A 12,066-nucleotide genomic window follows, 5' to 3' on the forward strand; every position below is an offset into this window, starting at 1 on the left:
CGGATCCTTTTCTTTTGTGTAGTTCCAGGAGGCCAGAGGAATGCTTGTGCGATAAAAACGCAAAGTTTTGACTCAAATTTGGGTTACAGATTTGGGAATTGTTTGGGGCTTTTTTTCCCAAGCACTCTTCCAGTTAATTTCGAGGTGAAATTAAGTCACCAGTTTATTAATATGTTCTTTTTCCCTAGTAAATTATGAACACTTCTTTGTGATAAACCTACCTCGTGCAAAATCTAAGGTACACACAGTATTTCATCCTTTGTGAAATACCTGACACTTGTGCCTAGAAAAACACTCATGCATGTGGCCCCATTTGTTATCATAATATCAGCCATTAGTAGGTAAGGATACAGGGGTTAAAGGAGTTGGATATATCTTTTCTTGCAGTAGCACATATATCCCATTGAAGGAAACATGTTGTAGGTAGCACATGGAGAAACGTTAGCAAACTTAATTCTAGATATTTTAAAACATTAAATATTTTATTTAAGAATGTTTCAGTACTAACAGAAAGAGCTCCATCCAAAATTCCTTTTATGTATCATGACAGTTTTATATACTCACTAAAGTCTGTTTTGTGAGTAAGAAACTAGTTGCAGGATCACTCAGGTTATGTTATCTGCAGAAGGAACGCTGCTCTCTACTGCATCACATTCTTCTTCAGCCCTGCCCCCAGTTCCAGCTTCTGGTGTGTACTATTCAGTAACAATGCCTACAAAAAATCTCATTAAGATGTCATGTTTTGTCAGTTTGTCAAACCTCGCCTGTTGTCAGTTTCTAAAGATTGCGGGTTTTGTGGGAGAACTTTAGTTGACCGTATACCCATCTGCAAACAAAAGCACAATTATCATCACAGACAGGGTAATAACTAGAAAGTTCCTTTTTCTCAAGTTTTGCTGAGACCATGGCCCTCTGTGAAAACTACAATTGCTTTGGTTTTGCACAGTTTGTGCAAATTACAAGACTTTGCTATAGAGAACTGAAATGTTAGAACTATTAATTATGCTGGAAAGATGAGATATCAGTAAATTTGAAAGTTTTGTACCCACTGCAGTGAGAGCAGCTCATAAGGAGATAGCTGAAAGTAGTCTGCTCAGTACTGAACATTCAAGTACTGAAACAGAACTGTGAAAGTACCTTGGGTTTATTTTTGCAGATTTTGCACAGTTCCACTGGAGTCACTAATGTTCTCATAACTAATACAGTGGAGGGAAAATAGATCCCATATAAATTACTGAACTTAGCATTGTATCAAAGGTCAGGCTTGATGTAGGAAAGCGTGTGCTTGCTTACCTTTAAGGAAGGATGAGTAACTGCAGTGACCTGAATGTTTATATAGTTTGCTCTGCTGGATTATGGTTTTGTGTGTATTGAAGTCATACTCTCCAAGAATCAGCAGTTAAAGTTAGGCTTCACAGTTGTAGAACTGTTGCTACTTTGAAAAATATTGTGATAACATTCTGAAAGCAGATTTGAAGTTATTTTCATTTCTTATAAAACTAGAAAAATTAATTGCTTCAAATCAGGAAGTTCTAGATATTGTACTCAGATATTGGATTAATTTTGACAGGTGCTTATGATTGGATTTTAACTTATCTGAAATAGAAAAAAATAGAATTTATTCTGCCGTTACTGTTTAACACAACTCTTCAATGAAGTGAGTAGGAACTACTGATTACACGTTGCTGGTGTGATAAGTAACAATGATATGAGTCCATATTCTGATTTACATATTTCATTTTCTTCATTGAAACTTACTTTTTGTTAATAATTATGTAAAAAGCTTTAAATGAGTAATGTATAGCTGTATCATACATATAGGCTAGGTATCATGAACTGCTTTTACCATATTTTCCTAAAAAATATTGTTATAGTTTTTTAAATGATATTTTGAAGGCCTCTTCTACATGCTCTACTTCTTCTTCCGTGTTCAGTTGAATCTCTGAAAAGCCAAGGGAGGCCATATCAGCACTGATACCAAGTGCTGTGTAAACAAAAGAAGTAATAAAATATATTCTGAAATTAGCTATCAGGGTTCAGAAATTAAGAAGGGCAAGGTTTTGGTCAGATGACCTCATGTAAGCTTTAAAGAAGATAAGACAGAATCTACAAGAAGAAAAGAGACTCTCATCAAAGGAATTCATACTTATGGACATCATGGGTCTGATTAGCATTTGTATTATCTAGCTATTTGTGTCACATATTGCCCAATGACTTGGGACTTTTTTATTTAATAAATGGAGCAGTTAGAAAACAAAAGTGCTGGTTAAGCTAATAGCAACAAATACATTTTAAAAGTCTAGGGTCAATTTTGAATTGGGGTGGTAATAAATTATGCCTGGATAACAATCTCATTGATACTAATGTGATTCAAAATGGGTTCGTAAATCTATTTAAAGACTGCATTTTCATTTGGCTAAAAAAAAAAAAAAGTATCAGCTATTGAGGCAGCTGGTGTAGATTGGAAGCCAAGAGATCAAATTTATATTATTTTTTCAGCTTCTTCAGAGATTCATTTTTCTATTTCAATTGCACGGTCTTTAGAGTGGAGGGGTACCTTTCACAGATCTGAAGAGCCCTGGACAAAATGTGTAGAATTAATCCTTCTCTGTATATCTTTTAACTTTCCCACCTCCAACATACTCCTTCCTGTTCTGCAGGAGCAGCAGTGCTGTAAGCTCAGCAGCTCTATTCCCTACACACAATGGGAATTCCCCTATGCTAAGACACTTCCTCATTCTTAGGGCCACCCAAGCAGCTTAAGGAAGACAATCAGCAGATCTACCCAGTTGCCTGGTGTAAATATTGTATATTTGAGAACTTCTAATAGACTGAAGAGAGAATACATCTTAGAGATGAGGTCAAGGCTGAAGGAGTCCTGGAATGTGGAGCAGCTGAAACAGATGATGTTAAGAAAAGTAAGCTCAGAGTCCAGATTTTATATTTTAAAACCCTGGACTGCCATTTCAATTAGGAACATAATCTTGGTTTTGTTTAGTACTGCTCTACCCCTTGTATCATTACTTTATAAATACTTTCATGTGCTTGTGAAGCAATCAGAGGCCCTAGCAGTAATTCCACAGCATTTAACCTTCATCACACAGGTGACTACACAAAATAGTTATGAGTTATAAAGAAGTTCCAGATGTGTTTAAATAAGGTTGGTTACTGCTAGGAACCACTTGAAAAGCTAACCTTCTAGGATGTATTTACACTAGTAATAAAGCCTGTATTTAAAAGGTATGCTAGGGTTTCAGCAACAGAGGAGAATTTTTTGGCACTGGTATCTATTCTCACCGCAGGTCATGAGGAAAGCCTGATCCATACAGATATGATGCTAAGTGAAGGCAACCAATCTACTTATTGCATTAACAAACTGTTTGTATCTCTTTTCCCACTCTTTTTTTTCCCCTTCTTAATCACAGCATTCTTTAGTGTTACTAAAAGAAAATACCTTACTAAGCTGCTAATAGTCTGAATTTAATAGCACACTCTGCATCACTCTCAGAAAGCAAGGAAAATAATAGATGGCAGCTGGTATTTGAAAAAATGTGCTAAACTTGGTAGGTTCTCAAGAAAACCTTGTCTTGTGATACTATGTGTTACTTTTTGCTTGGGTTCTATAGCCAGAAAGCTGAAGTTAATCTTGTCTCCCCCTTCCCATTACAGACAGCCCTATTCAGAGCCCTTTGATGTCAGTGCAAAGAATCCCATTTTTAGTAGCCTTTGAACTAGATGTAGTAAAAGGGCAACTGAGCATTTTGTAGAGGTTGCAGTTAGGTAACTTGCTTGAAGGAGGAGAGTTTTGTTACCCATGTCCGTTTTCTCATTCTTTTTATTATTTTTAATTTTTATATACCATTGAAAGTACTGTAGATACTTGGTCAACAGCGAAGAAGACAATTGTGTCTGCTCTGACCATATTTCAATGTATTTAGATAAAAGCACGGTGAAGAAGGAACTGTATGGCTGGTTTTCAGCCTTCATAGTGGTAAAGCAATAGCACACAAATTTAATGATTCCTGCTTGTTTCAGCTGTTGTGAAATTTAGGAAGGAGTTTGCATAAGATAACATAGCCTGCTGTTGTAATATACTGGAGACAGAGCTCAGATCTCTGGATAAGGAATTCTGCAAAAATCTGGTGTTATTATCACTACACAACACCCTCCCCAGGATCTGAACCTGACCTCACTTCCTGGATCCAAACAATCTCTAGCTTCATGAAAATAGCAGGATTTTATAGGAAGAGAATTTTCTATAATTATTACACAAAACAGTTCTTTTCCTCAATATTTATTCAGGTTTGGACATGTTGCTGAACAAATAAAATTTCATATCACAATATGATCAATCTGAACACTTTCTTGTGTTTGTAAAGAATGCATGGAGAGCTGCCAGCAAATAAGAAGCTAGAGGTGAAAACCCAAGATGTCTGTCTTGCCATGAGATCTCAGCACATTTAAAAATGACTCAGGCAGTGAGGCTGACCACATGGGAGGGTCACCTTCGTTCTGGAGGTATTCTGGCAGGAGGAAGAAAATACCAATAGCAAAGCAAATCAGTTTGGGCAGAAGCCAATTTGGAGGGTGATTAGAAGAGGGTGTGATGAGAAGAGGTGATGTAGTTGTGTAAGGATTTGTATTTTGACCTCATTTTCCTTCCTCAGCAGTCTGGTAGGAAACTTGTGGTCAGTTGTTTGTAGCATGAGTGACTGGTTCCTGGGAGAAAAGGGAGATGTACACATAAACTGGAGTAAGGTGGCTAAATACTACCTATGTCCTATAGACTACTGCTAGCCCTCAGGCTATTACACAAAATGTGAAATTCATGTGCTTCTCTGACAGCACATCCTGGAGAGCTCCACTTCTCAGAGTGCGCTGAGCTGAAGCCTGCCTGGATGTCTCTGAAGAGAGCACATTTTGCATTTACTGGAAAGCCAAAGGACCAGAAGCCCTGAATGTGACTGTCCCGTCTGGAGCAGAATCTGCAGGGAGAGAGAGGTGAGTGTCTCCCATAGCCTTTGCTGGGCTTCTAGGAGCTGGATGGAGCAACAACATGAAGTGTTCTGGGGCACTGCAGTGATGCTGCTTTTTACAGCTCTTTGTCCAGAGAGGCAGCAGCTTAGGTGGAATAAAAATCTGAAGCTTATGTTGCAAATCATGTAGTTCATAGCCCTTCTGGATGTGAAGGGAACTTTAAAACATCTGGATTTTAATTAAGAGCATGGACTTTGCAGAGATGGTTGGCCTCTTTGTGTGCTGACAGTTTCTATCAGGCTACTTAAGCAGTTTGGGGGCTTTTGTCTTAGTGGGGCTTTGTGATGTGCATGCAGGTGATTGGAGAAGTTTAAAACCCTGGTGTTGAATCACTGAGGTGCAGAAACATCTTTTTATAAATCTGTGGATGAGATGGGTGTCTTCTAACAGCCAATCTTGTTGCACAATAAGGGCAATCTGGAACAAAGCTTAACAAAACACCCAGTAGCAATAAATGTGAACATCAGTTACAAAAATCTGTTTTATTTTATATGATGTGCCCACGTGAAGAGGACTGTTAATACACACGCAGCAGTCAGTATGCTGTGTGATAATGATTTATTCACCTGCATGAAAACCAAACAGGATGGTCATAACTACCTTCATTCTGTGGAAAATCTCTTCAAATTTTTAGTTAACAGCATTAGTAAGATATTAATATTTCTAGTGCTACCTTTGAGATAATATAAAGAAAAGTTGTGCTACTAATGAAGGCAGTGTCTCCTTATTGCAACTTATTTGTAAATCCGGTTTTAAAGACAATTACAGGTCAGGTCTGACCATTTCTTTTTCTGGAGGATCCACAGCTGAGACTCATCAGTCTAACAACAACCTTGACACTATGTTTGAATATATAACCTTTCCTCTCCCCAAGTAACTTATCTCTCACTAAAAAAAGACTTTCAGAGAGAAATAAACAAGTGTCTGCTTGTATGAGCTAGTAAAGGGAAAATAAAATGAAAAATGAACCTGTATTATTTAAACAGTGTGACATGACAAACTGCAAGTCCTGCTCACACCTAGCCCTCTGAGAGCAGCTTGCTTTGTTGATAAGCTCCAATTGAACCTGATTGTTTAGTTCCTGAACCTTGCTTTGTGCATATACTACAGTTTGCAATGGCATGATACTATAACCCTCAGGAATTTCTTCAGTCCATTTGTTGGGATGCAGTCATGCAAATGTCTAAACACAAAGGCAAGGCCAAGTTGGGCATTCATATTGTGAGTGATCTGACTCTCAGCCCCCTGGGAGTATTCAAGTTTGGTGCAAAGGGTGAGTATGTTCAAACATTTTAGTACCTACACAGACAGTATGTATGGGAATCAAGGACTGTAGCATGAAATCCAGCGTAACAACTGCAGACCATCTATGCAGGTTGCATGGCCCCTAGGGCTGGTGCAGGTTCAACTAAGTGAGGTCAATTAAGCTTATGGATTGCCAAAGTATATGCACTATGCTCTTACACTTTCTGCTGTGTGTGGGGGGTGCACAGATGTTTTTGTGCATTTCTAAAAATCCAGTAGATGTGTGCTATGAACACACCTTATGGCAAAGAGATAATTGCCATTCTGATCCAGATTACATGGTTATTCCAGCCTGAGATGCTATTGGTAACTAACTGATGGCACAGATACTCAAGGTAGTCTTAGTTACAAAATTCATGTCTTTGGCTAGGTTCATGTCTTTGGCTGTGGTTTGTCTGATGTGCTGGGAGAAAAAAAGTTAGCAGCATCTTTCTTGATGGTTCCAAAGGAATGGTTGCACTTTCCAGAAGGGGCAGATGTCTGCAAAATAAACATAGAGAGTTACAAGATGAACATAAGCCTAATGTAACATGGGAATTCTTCATCTGTTTCACTGTTCTCATGGACATGATTGTACTTATTCTGGAGGATCTCAACTGAACTCAAGTTCAATTTACTAACATAAGTCTGGGAACAACAGAAGAGAAGTGCTTGAGACATGGCAGGAATTCTGTATATTTTGTACATTTAAGTACATATCTGTGTTTGAAGAATCATGATGGGAAGGAGCGAGAGGAAGAGTAAGTGCATTGTACAACCTGCATGTCAGTTTTGAATGCAGCTGATGTAACTTTTCTCTTTCTCACATTTTCCACAACTGAAACCTTACCTCGTCAGAGTTGGTAATGTAAGTACTAGTAAATTAGATTATAAGAAAAGTGCAGGTGGCAAAAGAAAGTTCTCCCCTAACTGCTGGGGAGCAATCCTGGGGCTTCAACCAAAAGAAGATGGGGAAAGTACCAGTGTTTTGTATAGAATAGGAAAGATAATGGAGCAAAACAACAGGCAAAGGAAGGGGAAAAGAGACAGTCAATTAACTCACTTTTCACAAAAGTATCCTTTCTATATGAAGACAACAAAGGGGAAAAGTAGGAGGAATAAATGAAAAGTAAAAAAATACAATAGGAGAAAATGGGGGAGGTAGAGAAAAGGAATAAAGAAGCATGGTAGAGGAAGAAAATGAGTTGTTAATCTCTTTTCAGGGGTCAAGGATATCCCTCTAACAGCATGGCTAGAATTTTGCTTCTGCTTTTTGCATCTTAGTGCTTCTTTAAAGTAAATAACTAGCCAGGCACCAGGCTGTTCAGATTAGTTGATTGTCATTTGAGCTCCCTAAGTATTATGCTATTTCCCTAGAAAAAATTCTTCATTTGCATATATTTTCAGGGTATCATTTTGTTCTTAAAGGCATGGAGAAAAGACATAATATGAGATAATAGCTTTGTGCAGTGTTACTTTTTACATATTTTAGGAGATACGCTGTGGTAAGCATTAAAAATAATACTGTGGCAAGTTGAGAAAGCTATTTTATTGATTGAAGAGCTTGATGAGGCAGGGAATGAAGAAGGACTGGAATTTGTACAGCTTTGTTAACAGTCTGGCAGCATTCCTTTGTTAGTGTTTTTATTGACTTTCACTTCCAAAGAAGCCATGATACTTGAAGCTGTTTTCTGAAGTCTGGATATACCTTGCTGAGCTAATGAGACAGAATGTGACACAGCTGTTGTCACACATTGAATATGTGTGCACATGTTAGTACTAGAAGAACAAAAGAGTTGTGATGGTGCTTTTCTCACTCTGGTGTGCAATTGCTTCCATGCCTTTCGAGTTTTGAATAACAGTGGTTCATACATTAGAAGGGCCATAATGAGATCTGTTATCCCTGGCTCTGAAATAATTTATTGTTGTTTTGACATTTTTCTCTTTTACTGTTTTGTTCCGAGTTTTTTTCTAAAGCTAGGAATAGAAAACTAGCAGTCAGGCTTTCTTGCTTTTGGCATCTGCAATTTTGCAAGCAAAGATTGACTTACCAGTTAAAGTTAGACAGGTAGTGAGTATCTGTCAGAATGCCATGCAGTAGAAGAGGTCGTAGCACTTAAATTCATTTTGGGCTGAATTGGAACCTTGGGGCAAGAATTTCATATGGCCATTGTTGGCACACTAGTGATAGGCAGAAATTCACTGTCTTACTCTAAGATAGATGCAAAAAGGATGATGAGGATTATTATAGACTCCAGTGAAATGGCATAAAATATTAATTAATGATAATTGTTTACTGAATAGTTTTTCACTGAATCTATTAGGTGTCTGATCAGATAGAGATTCATTCAGATGGCTTTGTTTGCTTTTACTTTCTCAGTGAAAAGATGCATGACTTATTAATAAATTGTAGCTCTTGCTTTCATGTATTTGCTTCAAATAGTTTATATTTGGGGTTCTGAAAATGCACCAGGATCTTAAAAATGTGCAGAATATAATAAAAATGCTAAAGAGTGTTGGCAGCAAGAATAAGGAGATGTGAGTAAGCAAAAGATAGTTACACTGCTGGAAACAGGCCACCCAAGAAGCTCTGGCAGAGAAAGTAAAGTATTAATAGCATTATTAATCTACTGAGTTTTACTGCCAGTAAAGTAAGTAGAGAAGGCAAGATCAAGGAGGAGAAGTTATGAGGCAACGACACAAATAATGTAACAAATTTACAGCTGTTGGAGGTATTATGTTTGTGGTTCCTCTTACCAAACTGTGAGTATTCACAGGGACAGCAGCTATGCCAAATGTCCAGATACTGTAGTTTGTAGTGGAATAAAGGCCATAACACTGTTTAAACTCAGTATGCTTCTCATACACAGCAGATCTCCCATGATTACTACCACAAAGTCATTTTTCAAGGGTTTGGGGGAAGGGGTTTGAATGCTGAGTTAGTTGAATGCATTTCTTCTTTTTTTTACTCTGTAGAGCTCCAGTACCATGGCACTGTGCTGTTGGGATTTCTTTTGTATATTTAAAAAAATTCAACATTATTTTCCTGAGATTTTGGATATATTTTTTTCAAACCAACAGTTCCTGTAGTTTCAGAATGTCTCAACCCATTGTGACTGTCCTACATCAAAAGTTTGAGTCACAATTCACACTGTTTCTAAGAAACCATCTCTTTCCAATCCAGCACCACTCTAGGCAATGCCACATCAGGCACTGGAAATCTCCATTGTAATTTCTGCATGTATTCACATCAATCATTTGGCAGCAACATGTTAAGCTTTAATTAAGGAGTATGTTTTATTTCTAATGCATAAAGAAAATTTTGCTCTAAGTCTGTGGTTTTCTGTTAAGGTTCAGATGTAGTTGCCAGTTTTCAGTGAACCCTTTTGTTTTACTTGCTGCTTTATTTTGTTACTCTTGCCTTTCCTCACAGGCACTGTGACTTCAGAACTAATTTTTCAGTTTATGCTTTTCAGAGTTATAGGACAGACTGTAAGTAGAACATGAAGTCATTTTCTTTTTTATTATATTTTAATACTTGGTTTTTATGATCAAGATAAAGGGCCAAAACAAAAGATGTGATTGCAAAATACACCGTGCAATGCGTGCACATAAGAAGCAGTTCCTACCTCTCCATTCTGTTTGTTCCTGGTCATGACAGTAAGTTTGCAGGTTTGCACAGCTGGGAAATTGAAGGCAGTGATAGGCCTGATGGTTTGGAAAAAATTGATTTAAAAAGGAAAATGCCAAGAAAAAACTTTGCCTGGCATTAGATAGAATAAACAACTGACAGTAACATTATTATTTACAGGACATGTTCATTGCGTGCTGTCTCTAGAAGTCCCTCTTTATTACACATGATGAAGCCAAGTGCAATTAAATCCAGAAACTGATTAATCCACTAGAAAAACACAGTCTTTCCAGGATATGGCCCAGGCTATATTAAGTCATACAGGCTTAAGAGGGAGAAATAAATGTAGCACATTTGTGATTTCAGATCCTGCTACTATAGAAACATTAGGGCCCCTATAGATGGGTTAAGAAAGGATGCAGATTCCAGGCAAAAGGCCCAAGTAAATACAGCATCTGGGACAATAATTTCACATAGGAGACTGTCATAATAAATTGTATCTGTGGAGAAAAAAACAATACATTTTTTTTAAAATGGATGACTCTCAACAAGTCACATTTATTTAGAATTTCCTAGATACATGAAGAGCAGAATTGGAAAAATTTGTGTGGAGAAATAGAATAAACACAGATCAGCAGAAAAATCAGAATTAATACATTAGCTGTTGGAGAACCATCATTTTGATTTTTCAGAAGCAATGGAGGAACACAGTGGTTTCCTCTGTTGCTTCAACTTTTCTCTTGTTAAAAATCTGTTTAGTTTGAAAATTCACATCTGTTATATACAAATTGGATGACTATTTTAGACTTCAGCTATAAATGCTGCTAAGACATCATTTGCTGCTCATAGTATGGTTTATAATTGGGATCACGTACTCCCTTCTTGACTCAGGAACTGAGGCCAGGATTCCCTATCTTGATAACTATCTCAGACATCAGTAACTTGCTGAGTCTCATCATCTGTGAGCTGAGTTCTGTCAAGGATGACAGACTGCTGGCTGCTACCAGTTACTCCATGAGCTCAGAAGGAAAAGAAGTGTGCTGGGAACCCAAAGGTACCAGCCTCCAGAGAGTGGGGGGGCTTTGGCATAGCAATTTTATTTTTTAACTTGTCTGTCTGTAAGTAATTTGTTTGTTTTCAAAATCTTCCTTACTTCCCTTTCCCCAAACTAAGTTAAACCCAAACAAGCATCCTGTTTAAAAGTAAATAAATAAACAAAAAATCTAGCTATGTAATCAAATCTCAAGTATGCTGCTTATGTAAGTGATCTGAACTAAGTCAACACAAAAAATCCAGAGGTCTGGTATTTTATCCTCTGAAGACCTGGGTTTTGGTTTTGAACAGATTTTTTTTTTTCTGGTTTGTTTTAGACACCTCTGAAAACCAGTTAACTGCTTTACAGATACAGTGTCTTTTGAGGTTTATTTTCCAGACTTCCTCCTGTACTGCAGTCTCCTCTCTGGGGTGTGTACCTAGGCATTTGCATTTCTTTACTTATTTCTGTTTCTTGGCATTACTCAGAAACTCTTGGGTCTACAAAGCATGTCTAAGTTGCTTTACCATTCAGAAACTGAAGATTCAGCAATATAGGAAGCTGATTCAAACCTTTTGGGTCTATTTCTGATAGAAGTTTTCATTCTGGCTTATGAAGTCACCATCTCTTCCTGGTAGTATTTTAGAAGCTGGGTAAGTGGTGTTCTTCAGGCCTGTCTATTTAGTTTAAAAAACCATTTAAGGCAATTTCTCTTCATCTTTTGTGCAAATACTGCCTTCGTGTTTGCAGTTTGATTCTAAACACAACTGAAATATAAAATACATAATGGGAAGTCTCTCCAGTAAGCTCTACCTTTGATTTGTAACTACTACTGAAGATCTGCTGATTACTCAGCTTAAAAACCTATATTTTAAGTAAGCCAAGAAATCAAGAGAAGGTGCCCTTGCATAAGCTTTAGTATTCTGTTCCAGTGATCTTTTGAAAGCAGAATGTTTTGTTTGAGATGGATGTTTAGAGTAGCCTTACAGAATAAAGGCTCTGTATTTGGGGCATTTGAAACGTGTGGTTGGTTTTATTTTCCTCTTAAGTTTTGTATGCTGGCTGTATTTACATTTTATGC

At 37.4% G+C, this 12,066-nt stretch overlaps 1 protein-coding gene and 1 long non-coding RNA gene across 5 annotated transcripts in view; one reads left to right on the plus strand and one right to left on the minus strand.

Moving 5' to 3' along the window:
* The window catches only part of TUBB1 (tubulin beta 1 class VI), a 340,778-nt gene that overhangs the window by 257,816 nt on the left and 70,896 nt on the right, over positions 1-12,066 (minus strand). The gene's annotated exons all lie outside the window — the stretch shown is intronic.
* Positions 1-12,066, plus strand: part of LOC139803736 (uncharacterized) — a 93,258-nt gene that overhangs the window by 40,081 nt on the left and 41,111 nt on the right. For all 3 annotated transcript variants that reach the window (XR_011729147.1, XR_011729145.1, XR_011729146.1), the window contains one exon: positions 4,846-5,001. This is a non-coding gene — a long non-coding RNA (uncharacterized lncRNA). The remainder of the gene's footprint in view (positions 1-4,845; positions 5,002-12,066) is intronic.

This window comes from Heliangelus exortis, chromosome 16, assembly GCF_036169615.1.
Source record: "Heliangelus exortis chromosome 16, bHelExo1.hap1, whole genome shotgun sequence".
In the NCBI taxonomy this organism is placed as follows: domain Eukaryota; kingdom Metazoa; phylum Chordata; class Aves; order Apodiformes; family Trochilidae; genus Heliangelus; species Heliangelus exortis.